This window comes from Grammomys surdaster, unplaced genomic scaffold, assembly GCF_004785775.1.
Source record: "Grammomys surdaster isolate TR1022 unplaced genomic scaffold, NIH_TR_1.0 578, whole genome shotgun sequence".
NCBI classification, from domain to species: domain Eukaryota; kingdom Metazoa; phylum Chordata; class Mammalia; order Rodentia; family Muridae; genus Grammomys; species Grammomys surdaster.
This window is the reverse complement of record NW_021604997.1, coordinates 257,428-276,108: the sequence shown is the minus strand read 5'-3', so window position 1 is coordinate 276,108 and position 18,681 is coordinate 257,428.

The window sequence follows — 18,681 nt, the reverse complement described above, 5'->3', positions numbered from 1 at the left end:
ATCTCAAATCAGTTAAAATGTTAAAGAAGGACTGGGGCTAAGCCTTGTATTCTTAAATGTGTTATATAGGCACAATGCCTATGAGAGTAACAATATTAATCTTACTTCTATATCAATAAGAAACTCGTAACAATGAAAACTTTATATTTGAAATCAAAGTAAATTTTGTACCATTTAAGAAATTATAACTTCAGCTTAATAACAATTATACAGATTTCTACCAATACATCATGACTATGCAATAAATCCTAGCTATTCTTCCCTGTTCCAACAAAACCACTACTTTTCACTAGAAAGACAGCCCAATATTAACCACCTCAGTCCCCAAGTCAAGGTAATAGGGGAACCGGCTCTTCATTAACTTTTTCACCTGATTACAGACATTGAGATATTAGAAGAGGGGTGGCAGGAAGAGTAAATTGATAAGCCTCTGATGTCTGTGTCTTCACTGCATTCAGGTGAGATTTCAGGACATCAGAGGTTCGAGCAGGTGTGCTCAGCTTGCTTGATCAGTGGATACACCAAGGCTGTGTATTCTGCAATATACACTTCTCAAAACAAATTTTAGCATCAAGATATTTTTGTTTGAATTCTGGAATCTAGTCTTCTGGTGGCCTTTCTCTATCATATCTAATCCATATAATTCTGAAAGTTTCTATGAGGGTGTGCTCCCACCATCCTCCCATTCGCACCTCTCTGCTCTCAAATTCCCCAACACTAGGGAATGCAAACTATTGGGTACCAAGGTCCTCCACTTCCAGAGATGCCTGACAAGGCCACCCTCAACTACATGTACAGGTGGAGCCATGAGTCCCTCTCTTTCTTTTCTCAAGCTGGGAGTTTTAGAATGGCTACTCCAGCTTGTTCCTTTGCAGCATTTGCTTGAAAAATCATTTTCCAGACTTTTACTCTAAGGTAGTGCCTATCTTTGTCACTGAGGTGGGTTTCCTGTATGCAGCAAAATGGTGTCCTGTTTATGGATCCAGTCCAATAGCCTAGGTCTTATTATTGGGGAATTGAGTCCATTGGTATTAAGAGATATTAAAGAACAGTGATTGTTGCTTCTTTTTATTTTTGTTAATAAAGGTGGAATTATCTTTGTGTGGCTATCTTCTTTTGGGTGTGTTGGAAGAGGATTACTTTCTTGCTTTGTCTAGGATATAATTTTTATCCTTATATTAGAGCTTTCCCGCTACTTTCCTTTGTAATGCCGGGTTTGTGGCAATATATTTTGTAAATTTGGTTTTTGTCATGGAATATCTTGGTCTCTCCATCTATGGTAACTGAGAGTTTTGCTGGATATAGTACCCTGGGCTGGCATTTGTGTTCTCTTAGGGTCTGTATGATGTCAGTCCAGGATCTTCTGGCTTTTATAGTCTCTGGTGAGATATCTGGTGTAATTCTTATAGGTCTGCCTTTATATGTTACATGACCTTTTTCCCTTATGGCTTTTAATATTCTTTCTTTGTTTTGTGTATTTGGTTTTTGATTATTATGTGATGGAAGGTATTTCTTTTCTGGTATAGTCTATTTGGCGTTCTATAGGCTTCTTGTATTGTTATGGGCTTCTCATTCTTTAGGTTAGGGAAGTTTTCTTCTATAATTTTGTTGAAGATATTTATTGGCCCTTTAAGTTGGGAATCTTCACTCTCATATATACCTATAATCCTTAGGTTTGATCTTCTCATTGTGTCCTGAATTTCCTGGATGTTTTGTGTTAAGAACTTTTTGCATTTTGTGTTTTCTTTGACAGCTGTGTCAATATTTTATATGTTATCTTCTGCACCTGAGATTCTCTTTTCTATCTCTTGTATTCAGTTGGTGATGCTTGCATCTATGAGTCCTGATTTTTTCCTAGGTTTTCTATCTCCAGGGTAGTCTCCCTTTGTAATTTTTTTATTGCTTCTACTTCCATTTTTATGTCCTGGATGGATTTGTTCGATTACTTCACCTGTCAGGTTGTGTTCTCTTGTAATTCTTTAAGGGATTTTTGTGTTTCCTCTTTAAAGGCTTCTACCTGTTTACCTGTGTTCTTCTCAAATTCTTTGAGAGTGTTATTTATGTCCTTTTAAAAGTCCTCAATCATCAAAAATAGAAATGATTTAAAATCTGAATCTTGGTTTCCTGGTGATATGGGGAATTCAGAACTTTCTAGTGTGGGAGAACTAGATTCTAATGATGCCAAGTACCCTGGGTTGCTGATGCTTATGTTCTTGCACTTGCCTTTCACCATCTGAATCTCCTTGGTGCTACCTGTCCTGTCTCTTACTGGATCCTGTCTTTCCTATTATCTTGGTTGTTTCATAGCTGTGTGGGGTGGGTGTTACTACTAGGGTTAGAGCTGGAGTTCAAGATCTGTTCAGTGCTCGGGCCCAGAGGGGAAGAACCAGTGCTCCAGGCCAGGAGTGAATTTCTTGGTCCTAGTGGGTCCCAATTACTCCCTGTTTGGGGCAGGTGTTGCTGTCTCCTTACCTAAGATGCTACCTGGGTTAGAGCTCCTGGGAGGCCTGCTTCCTTTGGGTTTTGTGAGGTTGGGTGCAGAGCAGCTGCCCGGGATCTGCTCAGTGCTCGGGCCCAGACCGGAAGAGAGATATGGTATTTAAAGAATGTTTAGCATTGTTGGAAGGCTGTCAGAATCTTCTGAAGCACCTTGTCACTTGCCTTCTTCCTCTAAGCCATTAAATGTTTTCGTTTCTAAGAATTACCATGGCCATGGTGTCTCTACACAAAAATAAAACTATAACTAAGAGAATATGATAACCTCTTCTCTGACCAAGCAAAATAATAGTCCAAGTCTAATTCATTATTTATAAATTTTAAAGGCTTACTAGGAAAATTGCCTCATTCCACTGGGGTAAAAGTAAACAGTTTCATAAATACTCAACAGAACATAAAGTTTTCAAAAATACTAAGTAGTCAATTTGTTAAATCTCTACAAGTGAAACATACATGGTAAAGAGAAAAGACTTCAAGTGAGTGTTGCTGATGCTTTAGTGGCTCTGTTTAACACTCCAAAAGGTATCATGTGAGTAGCTCTAAGCAATCAGATCTTAAAGACTTTGAGAAAGAAAGGAGATTTGATTCCAGACTCCTCCCCCCACCCAATGCATTTCTCTTCCTTTACTCTCCCTTGATATATATTCATTCTAGTGTGTTACTGTAACACTATCTCAGTATCTGGAGTCAACAGAAGCTGAGTGGTGGGAATGATTTGTCAAGGAATAAATGTTTAAGTTCATTTCTGATGCTGTGATTAAATATTATGATTAAAGGCACACTAGTGGGGAAAGTAGTTTACTGTAACTTATTGTAACTTCAGAAAAGGATACAGTCCAACATGTGGAAAAGGTAAAGCATCAGCATAAGCAGGAGCCCCGTGTGAAAGTCAAAATGCACAGAGATCAATTTGCATCTACACACAGGAAGCAAAGACACTATGAAACTTCAAATCCTGTCCCCAGTGATATACTTTCTCCACCCAGATTCTAATCTCTCAAGATTCCATAGCGTCTTCAAAAGGGCCACCAATTGGGGATCAAATTTTCCAATACAAGAGTCTATAGGTGACATTTTTCATTCACACCACATTCTTCCCCTGGCCAGCATAGGCTCATGGCCCCCTCATAACACAAAAATACATTTATCCAACTTCAAAGTATCCATAGTCCTTAAAAATCTTTCAAATGTTCCAATAAATGTCTGAGACAATAGGTTTACCAATACAAAACCGGATCAATGTATGTTCTAATATAATTGATATGCCACAAATCTTATTAAGAATGTATAATTACCCTAAGGCAATCTACATCACTCATTTATTATTTAAAAGTTAGAGCTCTGAATGGGGTACATGCTTGTATTGCCACTGTTAGAGGTAGACATAGAAGGATCAAGAATTTAGGGCTGTCCACAGCTACTTGATGAGATATCCTGGTCTCCATGAGACCTAGTCTCAAAAAGCAAATGAATATTAAAACATGGAATGATTTTTTGTGTGACATATTTTTTAAAGAATATAAACATTAACAAAATGTGTACATTATAAGACCATTTGAATAGATGTTGACATCTGACTGTTGTCTTCCAAGAATAAAAAAGATAAGATTGATATAGGCTTTTTCCTTCACACACAAAAAATACATTTCTACTATTTACTTTGAGTGTTTTTCTTTAATCCATCATGTGAAGGAAGCAGAAAAAAATCAACAGTTTTCCACTTAGGCCTGTTTTTATTAAACTGCCACCTGGAGATGCTGTCCATATCTTAGGCGTTTTTAAAACAACAAGCAATATAATCAAGAAAATCTGTTACAGTGTGCCTCTTGATTTTTTTTTCGTGGATTCCAGCCAAGTTGACAACCAAGACTAACCTTTACAGATGGGTTAATTAATATTTCATACATTCCTCAGGGAATGGTAGCCACCCTTTACCATACTCACATACATGGACTAAATGAAATATGTTTTGAGACTACTGTTTACCTGTAAACATTATTAGACATAGGAACTTGAGTTTTTATTTCATAAAACATTAAAAGCATGATTTATCAGTTCAGTGGTGAGGGTGAAGGGAGCACTTTCCTTTTCTAAACATCTCCATGACTCACTCAAGGGGCAGGCTAATAAAGGCAAACAGATTTCATTTTTCTTTTCAATTCATGTCTTGTAGGGATCCTTTCTACTTGGATATTATGTGTTTCTTGGTTTCTGAGGCATGCAGTTACTGCTTGAGAAACTATGTGTGTATTATGTATAAATACATACATACAAGTATATATATATCCTTTCAAAATCAAAATGTGAGTAATAGAGGAGACACCTCTCTCCTTTTCATTCTCAAGTTTCTAATTTTCCACAGAAGTGTCTTCAGAGTTTGCTAACATTATTTGCAGCCTGAATTGTTACTTTCTTGCTTTTTCTAGGGTGTCATTTCCCTCTGTTTTGGAATTTTCCATCTATTATTCTTTGTAGGGCTAAATTTCTGGGAGGATATTGTGTGACTTTACTTTTATCCTGGAATTTCTTGGTTTCCTGATATATGGTAATTGAGGGTTTTGCTGGATATTGTAGCCTACCTGACATTTGTTTTCTCTTACTTTCTGTATAATATCTTCCTAAAATAAACTGCTTTCATAGTCTCTGATGAGAAGTCTGGTATAATTGTGATATGTCTACCTTTATTTGGTACTTTTCTTTTACTTCTTTCTTTTACTTCTTTTCTTTTACTTCTTTCTTTTACTACTTTTAGTATTCTTTCTTTGTTTTTTGCATTTGGTGTTTTGACTATTATGTGATGAGATGAATTTCATTTCTGGTCCAATCTGTTTGGAGTTCTGTAAACTTCTTGTATGTGTATGGGCATCTCTTTCTATACATTAGTGAACTTTTCTTTGACAATTTTGTTTTTGCTCTCTTCTATGCCTTTGTTCTTAGGTTTTGTCTTCTCATTGTGTCATACTTTCCCTGGATGTTTGGGGTGAGGAGCTTTTTGTATTTTACATTTTCTTTGACTGTTGTGTCAATGTTTTCTATGGTATCTTCTGAACCCAAGATTCTCATTTCTATCTCTTGTATTCTGATGATGACGCTTGTACCTATGACTCTTGATCTCTTTTCTAGGTTTTCTATCTCCAGGATCATCTCATTTGTGATTTCCTTGTTGTTTCTACTTCCATTTTTAGATCCTGGATGGTTTTGTTCAATTTCTTTTCCTATTTGGGTGTGCTTTCCTGTAATTCTTTAAGAGATTTGTATTTCCTCTTTAAGGGCTTCTACCCTCCCCCTCCCCCCTCCTCCTCCTCCTCCTCCTCCTTACTCTTCTTCTTCTTCTTCTTCTTCTTCTTCTTCTTCTTTTTCTTCTTCTTCTTTTTCTTCTTCTCCTACCTCTTTCTCTTACCATTCACTTTGTCTTTTGTTTATTTTTAAAATTCATTATTTTATTTTTTAATTTTACATAAATTTGAATGTAATTCTTTACTTTTAGCTATTGAGAACACAACTGTATCCCTTTCTTTTCATTTCTCCTCTCTCCAAATGGGCCTATGTACCCTGTCTTAAACTCTTTCAAATTCATGACTTCTTTCTCTTTGATTGGTGATACATATATATTATTCCTAAGTACATAACTTGCTCAGTCTGTATCATGTTATTGCATTTATACTTTTATAAAGAGTGATAATTTGGAATTAGATATCCAATTGTTGTGTTTGTCTCCTAGGAAAAACTATTTCTCTCACACTCACAATTCCTCCGGTGTCTGTAGTTCTAAGGTTGAGTTCTCGTGAGTGTTTTCTTTACATGTTAGCATGCCTATTGGTATTGCTTTTGTTTAGTTATGTTAGTGAGACTTCTTCATGGGTGTAACAACTCTGATATTTCTAGGAGACATAATCTCACAGAAAACTTTCTGGGCCTCTAGTCTTTTCACCCTTTCTTCCTTTCTTCCCACAATGATCCCTGAGACTTAAGTGCAGGAGTTGCTTTGTAGATATATGTGTTGGCACTGGGAGGAGCAACTCAGCATTTTGATTGGTTATGAGTCTGTAATGGTATCTGTTTGTGGCATGGAGAAGTTTCCTTGGTGAGGAGTGAATAATACACTTATTTGAATATATAAAGATGTATTTAGAGTGTAGCAGAAGAATATGTTTATTAGAAAACATGAAGGTGTAGGTTTTCCACCAAGATCTATGACTTCCTGGACCCTGGGTAATTGGCAGAGTTTCCAGTATAACTTATGATTTTTCCCTTCAGAAGGTTAACACAATTAGAGGGTTGCTGATTAACACCAAGTTATAAATGCCACTGCACCCATATAGTAACCATGCCAGGCTGATCATTGTTGTAGTTTATAAGTGTTAAAGCTTGGTAGGAATGTTGGGAAGCTTCTATGGCTCCTTCTGATATAATGGAAGCTACAGCTCAGCGAAAAGACTTTTCAAGTAGCTTGATTTCTCTTGGACTATGTCTAAACTTCATGATGTCTTCAGAAAAGAGGCTTACCTTTCCACTTCAGCAGAGTAGTTCCACTATGAGCAAATAGCTTTCCCCTATACATTTTAGAATTCTCTTGGAAAACCCTGACCAGCAACTAAAATTGTGTGTCTCATCCCTGGTGTTATGATTTTTGTCAGATACTCCATGACGATTTAGCTATCTATTATTGACAAAGATAGAACATTTTCATTTAAACTATATACATATGTGTATTATAGATTGAAAGTTTGCATTATGGTTACATAGAATATTTAGATATACTATCAGTTTCTCTTCCTCTCAACACACACACACACACATGAACACATATATTGTATTTGTATAAACACTATGTGTGTGCCAATTTTATTAACATAATTTAAAAGAAGGATATTTACTCATCAAATAGTGAAACATTTTAGAATATTTCCAAAGTAAGCAAACGTGTATCTGTATTTTTAAATTTCTCTTCTGAGACAGCATATCAGTATTTCTGGGGATTCTTATAAAATTTAAAAATATGAGTATTTTAAATGTACTTCCAACAGTCTTCATGCTCTATTGTTAAACTAGATAAAATTGTTTAAGGAATAAAATGCACTAAGACTAAGCAGATGGCTTAGAGGTTACTAGTATTTATTGTTCTTTCAGAGGATCCAAGCACAATACTTTGCACCCAGATTGGGCAGTTCATAAGTATCTGATAACAACTGTAACAAGGGACATTAGGTCTTCTGCCACCTTTGTGCTCCTTCACTCATGTGTACACCCCTATTTCCTATGCCTCCTTTACCAGGCAGTGAAATTTAAGAAATAGCCAGGTTTGGTGGCACATTCTTTTAAATCCTGCACTCAGAAGGCTGAAACAGGATGTCTGTGAGTCCAAGGCCACTCATATCTTCCTGCACATTTTCAGCCAAACTATACATATATGTAGGAAGAAGGTATAGAGTAAGAATGATATAATGTTCAGACCTAGAATTAGAGTTATGGTTAAAGGGAATACTTCCTGAATGAGTTGAATCACCCAAAAAACAACACTGAAATTTTAAGGAAGGAAAACCAGAAAAAGAAGGCAGATTGTGTACTACTAGAGCAGCATTTGAGGGAACTGAAGTGAAAACACAGTAAGCAACAGGAAGAGGACACTGACCCACAGGCTCAGCACCAAAAGAAACTGCAGAATGAGATGGAACTGGCCACAGGCCAGGAAGAGAGCTTCCTGCAGAATAATCTGCTGCACATCGAGTCACCTGCTGAGCCCCATCCCGAGAAACCACAGAAACCCTTGGATGGGGTTTGCTTTCACATATTTTATTTCCTCAGTGTGAATAGGCCCTACTTTTATGGCCAGTGAGCCATCAGCCTGCTTCTGTGTTTGCTTCCCTCTGATTTTCTAACAACTCTTCTTGAGATAATTGAGGTGACTGCCTAGCAATTAAGTGTCAAACACCAGGCACAGGCTATTGATGAGTGCTGCTAAATCTGCAGTGAGAGAATGCTGCTCAGCGTCAATTTGTGTTCATATTTTTGCTTTTTCCTTTTAGACATTTTGAGTTGTTTTTGTTATTGGGATGTTATATGTTCTTGTTCTTGTTTTCCAAAATTTGATAAGTCTTTATGTTGACTGCTATTTACATACCCATTTTTGTTAAATGAATGATAAATTGATTTCTACCTCTTAAAAAAAGGAAGAGGTTAAAGGACAGAAGTAATATGCAATGTGAAGGGAGTTCATTTGCTGAACAATTAATTTCTAAAAGTGCATAGTGTTTCTCAAACTGCTCATCATGATATGACAAACATAAACTCAAAGGAGCTGTGGTTATATGTACTAGGTAAAGTCCAAACATGGCTGACAATGATTAGGCAGATGGTCTTTAGGTTTCATTTGATATTGATGAATTAATACTGGTTGAGGATGGAGAATTATATTACTTTGGAGGATGTAGTTATTGTTAGGCCTTTTGTGATACAATGAATGTCCCCATTCTCATGCACATATGAGCAGCACTCACTGAACTTACTGGATTATTAAAAAAACAGATATGAAGTTGGGAGGTGTTCTAGTTTTACACAGCATTATACTCCCTGCCAACATCTACCACCCCAACCAGTTCAACTGTGCTTGTTTTCAAAAAGTACAGCCCAGGTGGGCTTATTCAAGGAAAGGATGAGTACCTCACCTAGACATCCCATCACTCCCCACAGCCATTTTTACACAGTTCTGCCCTAATTTGATATGGATATATGGTATTAAGAAGAAACTAGAGAATAGATTGCAGAAGATTATCGAAAGTGTTCACCATCTGAGCAGCCATGGGAGGCCATCATTCACTTAGGACAAAGATTTTCCTGTAAGAATGGTTTTCAGTGACCCAGTCTTCTGTTAGCAGCACCACTTCCAGCCCCTGTATGTACACCCAATAAGGTTCAAATTTTTTTTGAAGCAATCAAACTTGGTTTGTTGGTGACAGAGAGAAAATACAGCAATTAAAAACACCGACTACTTCTCCAGAGGACTCAGGATCAATTCCTAGTACCAACATCGAAGCTCAAAAATATCTGTGACTCTAGTCCAAGGAAATCTGATACCCCCCTCTGGTCTCTGTGGGCACTGAATTTATTTGATATACATTTAGGTAAACACTCATATTCATACAATAAAAATGTAATAAAATTTTGATCCAATCCACTACCCTTGGAAGGGGTAAATGTGGCTTTTTTTCCCATCTCCTGGTAAAACTTATTGCGAAAGGGAAACAAGTAGGAATAACTTGGAAGGAGAAAATAAGGGGTAATGCCTTTTCTTTTTTTTGCTGTGAAAACACTCTATAACCAAGGTAATTCTTATAAGGGAAAACATTTTATTAGGGCTGCTTACAATCTCAAAGGTTCAGTCTGTTATCATAATGGCAGGATACAAGGCAGCATCCAGGCAGACATGAGGCTAGAGGAGCCAAATGTTCTACATGTTGATCTGAATGTACTCAAGCAAAGACTGACAACCTCAGGAAGCTAGGAGGAAGCTCTCATTGCCCACTCCCACAGGTACAAACTTCCTCCAGCAAGACCACACCTAGTCCAACTAGACTACTCCTCCTAATAATATCACTTCCTGGGCCAAGCATATTCAAACCAACATAGGTAGTTATTTTATTGCATACATATATGAATTAGTTATGTTTTACATATATCCAATTTTCAATATTAAAGAAACATTTAAAAACAATATTCACTGTACATTGAAATAGAAGCATATAAAATAAGGAGCAAATTCTAATTCTGTAAAGAAAGCTGATTTGGAGTCTGTTTACTCTGCTTGGGACCCTAGAGGTCCCCCACCACACCCCCATGAGGCCAGAGTACTGTGGCTGGTCTTAGAATCTGCCCCATCTAGGCATCCATCCCATCTGCAAACACCAAACCTCTACACATTTGTTCATGCCAAGAAGTTCTTGCTGAAATTTCCCTCATATGGCTGTTCCCTGAGAGGTACTACAAGTACCTGATCAATACCCATGCATATACTCACTGGTAAACATTGGATGGAGCCTGGGCACCCAATGGAAGAGCTAGGGGAAGGACTGAAGAAGCTGAAAGGAATTGGAACCCTACATGAAGAACAATATGAACTAACTTGACCACCCAGAACTCCCAGAGACTAAACCATCAACTAAAGGTATATAGAGAGGAATCCGTGGCTCCAGATATATATGTAGCAAAAGATGGCCTTATCTGAAATCAGTGGGAGGGCAAGCCCTTGGTCCTGTTGAGGCTTGATGCTCAACCATAGGGAGAAGCTAGAGCAGTAAGGCAGGAGTGGGTGAGTTGATGGAGGAGCACATTCATAGAGGTAAAGAGGAGGGGGAGAAGGAGGATGGGATGGGAGTTTTGTGGAAGGGTAAACAAGAAGGGGGATATCAATTAAAATGTAAACAAATAAAGTAATTAACAAAACATAGTGCAGACATACACAAAAGACATTTTCAACATTCATTGTTGGCTGTGCATCTGCTTCACAACTGGGATGGTGAAACACAGCCATGTTACTGGTAAGTTGCTCTTGGAGGCAGAACTCTGTCCACTGTAGGAATCACAGCCTGTGTTCTTTGTGGCAAGAAACAGTGAGATCTGGAACAGATGCTATGCTTTTCAATCTCTTGTGTATCCAGATGAAACTTGAGACCTCAGGGAGTTGGGAACATGGCTGTATGTCTGCCCTATCCCATTAGGCAGGAAGAGGATTGTTGAGCCCAGAATGGGACAGAATCAGGTTCAATTCCTGGTGAGTGCTAAGAGTACTTCTAGGAGATAATAGATTAAGAGATTTGGGGGCAATATCATACACAGCTAAATTCAGATCAAAGGATGGTGGTACACACTTTTAATCCCAGGAGAAAATGGCAAACAGGTCTTTGAGTTCAAGGCCAGCCTGAGGCAAAGCAGGTTCTAGATGAAGAAAAGCATAAATTATGGTGTAGTGGTAGACACATTTAAACCCAGCATTACAGAAGAGAGAGAGAGAGCCATGCAGATGTCTGAGGTCAAGGTCCCTCTACAGAGCATGTTCCAGGAAAGCTTAGGCAAAGAGAGAGTTGGAAAACATAAAGCTGGTAATAGAATAAGGGAGGCCATGTTCCATTCCCAGCAAAAAAATAGAACTTAGCAGCTTCATCCATATGGCTCTGGCTTTAGAGTGAAAAATAGAAGGGACTGCTGGGATAATTGATGCTGGTTAGCTGGAGCTAAGAAATTAGCAGTGATTAAGAAGAGACCAGTATCACTGAAGTAAAATTTTCTTGGAAGTGTTTTCTGAGAGTACATATAAACTGTGTTTGAGAGATAGCCAAGGTTGTACCTAATACTGCAGCTATACTTGGTAAAATGTCTGAGTCACCCAGGAAGTATTGGTTTTGAAAGCATGATGATATCATGAACAGCAGCTGAGCCTTAGCACTTTTACAAGTCATGGAAGGTCATTGGTGAAAGTGTAGCCTCAGTTGCAGTTGAAGGCTCAGGACTGAGGGATCATGCAAAGGATTTGAGGCTTAATCCAGTGAAGAGAGCCTATGAGAGGTTACTGGTGAAGCCTAGTTGCAACAAAAGACCTCAGGATATTGGCAATGACCGAACCATGTGATGACCACCAAGAACAGCAATGGAAGTAGAGTGGATCTACCTGAGCTACACAGGACAAAGCTGGAGAAGTGATGCCAGCCATTAGAAAGAGACTAGAAGATCATGTGTGGATCCCAGACATTGAAACAAGAAGCTGTAACTTTAAAGCTGCCTTAGACACCCCAATGTTTTGGGGATGCTGCATCCATGGGGTATATGCTTAGAAAAAGGTACTAACAGGAAGTAGAACCAACCCAGGAGAAATAAGTTTGTCACAGTCAATGAAGATGAAAATGAGTTAGGAATCTGAAGATAGCTTTGACATCAGCTATGGAGATGCAGATTTTGGAGTTGGCCCAGATGGTTTCCTGTCTTGCCTTGGGGATTAATTACTGTTAAGTGATAAGATCAATCTCAGAAGAGACTCTGAACTGTGGACTTTTAAGATTGTTATATTTGAAATGTTATCTCCTTTCCAGGTCTCACCACCAGAAACCCATATCCAAACCTTGTTCCACCTGCCTCTATGAGGATATTCCCCTAACCACCCATTTCCACCTTCCCACCCTGACATTCCCCTACACTATTTTTTCAGCCCTTTGAAATGGGTGCTTTTGACATGCTGCCAATGTTTTGAGGAAAACTGAGATACTGGGCCAGTAGATTGCTTAATTGGTGGGGTTTCTTGAGGTCCAGTCTAATGATATGAGTTTGGTCACCAGAAACATTGTGATGGAAGGAGAATCCAAGTCCTAATCATTGTGCTCTGACCTCCATGTGTGTGCTGTAGTAAGTTTAAAAAATCAAGAGTGTGATATAAAAAGAAATGGACATGTTAATAGACATTAAGGAAAAGTAGCTATTGCTTCCTGTTATTGTTATTGTTAGAAAAAAATTGTGTTTGTGTGGCTGTCTTCTTTTTGGTTTGTTGGAAGATTATTTTCTTGCTTTTTCTAGGGTATAATTTCCCTCCTTATGTTGGAGATTTCCCTCTATTATCCTTTGCAGGACTGGATTTGTGGAAAGATATTGTGTAAATTTGCTTTTGTCATAAAATAGCTTGGTTTCTTCATCTATGGCAAATGAGGGTTTTGCTAGATATGGTAGCCTGAGCTGGCATTTTTGTTCTCTTATGGTCCATATGATATATGACCAGGATCTTCTGGTCTAGTGTCTGAGGAGAAGTCTGTTGTAATTCTGATAAGTCTGCCTTTATATGTTACTTGCCCTTTTTACCTTCCTTCTTTTAATATTCTTTCTTTGTTTTGTGCATTTAGTGTTTTGATTATCATGTGCTGAAAGTAATATGTTTGTGCTGGAGAGATGGCTCAGGGGTTAAGAGCACTGACTTCATTTCCAGAGGTCCTGAGTTCAATTCCCAGCAACCACATGGTGGCTCACAACCATCTGTAATGGGATCTGATGCTTTGTATGTCTGAAGATACCTACAGTTTGCTCGTATAAATAATAAATAAATAAATATTTTTAAAAAAGAAAGTAATATGTTTTATATTCTAGTTTGTTTAGAATTCTGTAGGCCTATTGTATGTTCATAGGCATCTCTTATTGAGGTTAGGGAAGTTTTCCTCTATATCGTCGTTGAGGATATTTGCTGGCCCTTTAAGTTGGGAGTAGGTATATAAATTGTACATAGCAATTTAAAAATATATTTTGATATTTTGATATTTTGTCATATTGCAATCAATTACCTTTCTATTGTACTCACTTTCGCGTGCTCTGTCTAACGATTATAAAATAAAACTTTAATTACATTTTAAAAAAACAATAAAAAAGCATGAATGGAGGCAACCCTAGAAATGAAAAACCTAGCATATATTTCAGGTGCTATAGATGCAAGCATCAACAAAAGATTATAAGAGATAGAAGAGAGGATCCCAGGCATAGAAGATGCCTTAAAAGATAATGACACAATATTCAAAGAAAATACAAAGCACAAAAATGCAGAACAGTCAGGAAATCCAGAACACAGTGAAAGACCAAGCCTAAGAGTAATCAGAATAAAAGACAGCAAAGGTGGACTGTTCAAGTGCCCTGAGCAGACCTTGAGCGTCAGGTCTGCATCCAATTCCCCAAAATGCAGATGACGCTTGACTCCCAGGAACTCTAACTCACCCAAGATCATAAGTGAGGAGGCAATGACACCTGTCCCAAACAGGGAGTAACTGGGACCCATGGGGACTCAGGAACTCACTGCTGACAAATGGCAAAGGTTCCTTCCGGTCAGCACCAGTGCCCTGGACAGACCTTGAGTGTCAGTTCTGAGCCCAATCTCACAAATCCTAGAGAAGGCTGGACTCCCAGGAGCTCTAACATACCCAGAAACATAGAACTATTATATCACATGATCTCAGGAGATTGGTGAAACCAGGATTTCAGGATCCCAGAGACAACAGACCCCCAGGAGATTTTACACGTAGGAGCTCAGGATCACTGGATCACAGAGACAGCTAGACTCTGAGGAGTTCTGACACAACAAAGATAACAGGAACAGGGTCTAGTCAGAGACAGTGAGTGCAGGTAGCACTAGAGGTATCCAGATGGTAAAATGCAAGCACAAGAACATAAGCAACATAAACCAAGGTTACTTGGCATCATCAGAACCTAGATCTCACAGTATAACAAGTCCTGAATACACCATCACACTGCAAAAACAAGATACAGTTTTTAAACCAATTCTCATAATGATGATAGAGGATGATAATAAGGACATAAATAAGTCCCTCAAAAATATATAGGAAATACAGGTAAATATGTAGAAACCCTTAAAAAGCAAACACAAAAATCTTTTCAAGAATTATAAGAAAACACAACCAAAGATGTGGAGGAATTGAAGAAAAACACCCATGATTTTTTTATTAGATATTTTATTTACAATTCAGATGTTATACCCTTATCCCATTCTCCCCTGCCCAGCAGCACTGTATCCCATCCACTCTCCTCTTTCCTTCTATGAGGATGTGTCCCCAAACTCCCACTCCCATCTCCCCACTCTCGAGTTCCCCCACACTCAGTGTCCAGCCTTCATGGGACCAAGGATCTCCTCTCCCACCTATGCCCTACAAGGCCATCCTCTTCTACATATACAACTGAAGCCATAGGTCCCTAACTATATGCTCCAGGCTAGTGGTTCAGACCCTGGGAGCTCTGTTTGGTTGGTATTGTTGCTCTCCTCATGGGGCAAACCCTTTCAGCTCTTTCAGCTCCTTCTCTCTAACCATTCCATTGGGAACCTCTTGATATGTTTAATGGTTAGCTGTGAGCATCTGCTTCTGCACATGTCAGATTGTGGCATACCTCTAAGGAGACAGCTATATCAGGCTTTTGTTGGCATGCACAACTTGGCATCCACATCAGCATCTAAATTTGGTTACTGCACATGGGATGGATACCCAGGTACAATGGTACCCAGATGACCCCTCCTTCAGTTTCTGTACCACACTTTATCTCCGTATTTACTCCCTTGAATATTTTGTTACGCCTTCTAAGAAGGACCGAAGCACCCACACTTGGCCTTCCATCTTCTTGAGGTTCATGTGGTCTGTGAGTTGAAGTTTTGGTATTGTGAGCTTCTGGGCTAATATCCAATTATCAGTGAGTGAAAACCATGTGTGTTCTTTTGTGATTGGGTTACCTCACTCAAGATAATATTTCCTAGTTCAATCCATTTACCTAAGAATTTCTCAAATCCATTGTTTTTAATAGCTGAGTAATACTCCATTGTGTAAATGTACCACATTTCTTGTATCCAGTCCTCAGTTGAAGGACATCTGGGTTCTTTCCAGCTTCTGGATATTATAAACAAGGCTGCTATGAACATAATAGAGCATGTGTCCTTGTTTTATGTTGGAGCATCTTTTGAGTATACGACCAGGAGTAGTATAGGTGGGTCCTCAGGTAATGCTATGTCCTATTTTCTGAGGAACCACCAGGCTGATTTCCAGAGTGGTTCTACCAGCTTGCAATCCCACCAAAAAAGGAGGAGTGTTTCTCTTTCTCCACATCCTCACCAACATCTGCTATCATTGGACTTTTTGATCTTAGCCATTGTGACTCGTATGAGGTGGATTGTCAAGGTTGTTTTGATTTGCATTTCCCAAATGACTGAGGATATTGAACATTTCTTTAGTTGCTTCTCGGGCATTCGAATTTCCTCAGTTGAGAATTTTTTGTTTAGCTCTGTACCCCATTTTTATTAGGGGTATTTGGTTGTCTGTAGTCTAATTTCTTGAATTCTTTGTATATATTGGATACTAGACCTCTATCAGATGTAAGATTGCTAAAAAACTTCCCAATCTGGTGGTTCCCATTTTGTCCTATTGAGTGTGTCCTTTGCCTTACAGAAACTTTGCAATTCTATCAGGTCCCATTTGTCAATCCTTGATTTCAGAGCATAAGTCATTGATGTTCTGTACAGGAACTTTCCCCCTGTACTCAAGTATTTGAGGTACTTCCTCACCTTCTCTTCTACTAGTTTGAGTGTATCTAGTTTTATGTGAAGGTTATTTATCCACTTGGACTTGAACTTTGTACAAGGAGATAAGAATGGACCAATTTGCATGTTGTCCTCCTATTGAACCTGCACCATTTGTTGAAAATGCTATCCTTTTTCCACTGGACAGTGTTAGCTCCTTTGTCAAAGATCAAGGGACCATAGGTGTAACAGTTCATTTCTTGGTCTTCAATTCTATTCCACTGTTCTTCGTGTCTATCTCTGTACCAATACCATGTAGTTGTTATCACTATTGCTCTGTAGTAAAGCTAGAAGTTGGGGATGGAGATTCATCCAGAAGTTCTTTTATTGTTTAGAACAGCTTTTCCTATCTTGGGTTTTATCGTTTTCCAAATGAATTTGAGAATTTCTCTTTCTAACTCTGTGAGGAATTGAGTGGGAATTTTGATGGAGATTGCATTGAATCTGTAAATTGCTTTCCGCATTTTAGGACATGTACCACTTTACTCATTTTTTTTTACCTTTTTTGATTTTTGTTTTCCTGTATTTTAAAGATATTTTATTCTATTAAAGGGCTTTTACTTTTTTATCAATGGTTTTCTGTATTTTTTTCATAAATTATTTATATCCTCTTTAAGGGACAGGATTATCTTCATGAGATAGAATTTTAGCCCAGCATCCTGGTTTTCAGGTGTATTAGGCTATCCTAGCCTTGCTATATTGGAAGAAGTAGGTTCTGATGGTGTAAGTATAATCATTCTTAGTTTCTCTAGTTATTTGCCAAGAAGAGAGCAATGCTTGTCCCTGTAATTTCTCCATCACTATGGACTGCAGATGTCCAATATAGCAGAGTAAGAGGATGAGTCTATGGCTTAACTTTTATACCCCAGAATAAAATGTAATGATAAATTTTGGAAACAGACATGAAAGAATGACATAGAAACCTGGTTTCATCTGGATTTTTCTTGCTTAAAATATTTAACACAACTGGAATGGAATTTTATCATTTTTAATCTTTCTGTGGATTTGATATATGAGACAAATTTTTAAGATACATTAATGCATTTTGTGGGCAGTATCATTATGGTGTATATGTGGAGGTAAGAAGACAATTTTGGTAGCTGGTCCTTGCCTTCATCATTTTGAGTGAACTTAGTTCCTCAGGTTTGATGGCAAGTATCTTTACTTACTCAATCTCCTCTCTAGGTCAAGACTTGATAGAAAAAGGACCCGAGATAAAACAGTAAGTTTATATCATGACCTTAAGTCACACAAAGTACAAAGACAACAGAACATATATGCATCCATCTAAGATGCAGGAGTCTGATGAAGATAAAAGTCTCAGGATATAATTCTGCTTACTGATGGGAAAATCGTACACCATGGGTTGTTATGTTCAGGGTGGAAACAAATGTTAAAGGCCAATATCAGCACAGCAGATACAGAGACCTTCTTTGCAAGCCAGGTGTAGTGAGTTCCTTGACTATAATACCTAAAGCAGAAGGAAGTGAGGAATCCTCACAAAGTTTCTTTTGACCACCGTACATATGCCATGACCGATACCCCATTATGTAATTGTACTAAATAATATAATATAATATAATATAATATAATATAATATAATATAATATAATCACTTTATGTCAAGTTGACATAAGTTATCTTAAAGGAGGGACCTTCAATTCAGAGAACTCTTCCATAAGATCTAGAGGCAGGGTATTTTTATCTTTTCTTTTCTTTTAAATTTTTAATTTTTTTATTAACTTCTTTTTTACAGTTCAGTCATTATCCCCTTCAAGATCCACCATCCCACAATTCCTCATCTCATTCTTCCTCTTCCAGTCTCCAAGAGAATATCCCGAATCCCCCAACTCCCCAATTCCCCACAATACCCACAGCCTGGCATCCACAATCCCTGGGGCATCTTTTAGATATATACACAAGAGTGGTATACCTGAATCTTCAGGTAGATCTATTTCCAATTTTCTGAAGTACCCTCATATTGATTTCTTGATGTGTTTTTCTAGATCTCAATCCCATAACCTGTGTAGGAGTGTTTCTCTTACTCCATGACCTCCTCAACACATGCTGTCACCTGAGTTTTATCTTAGCCA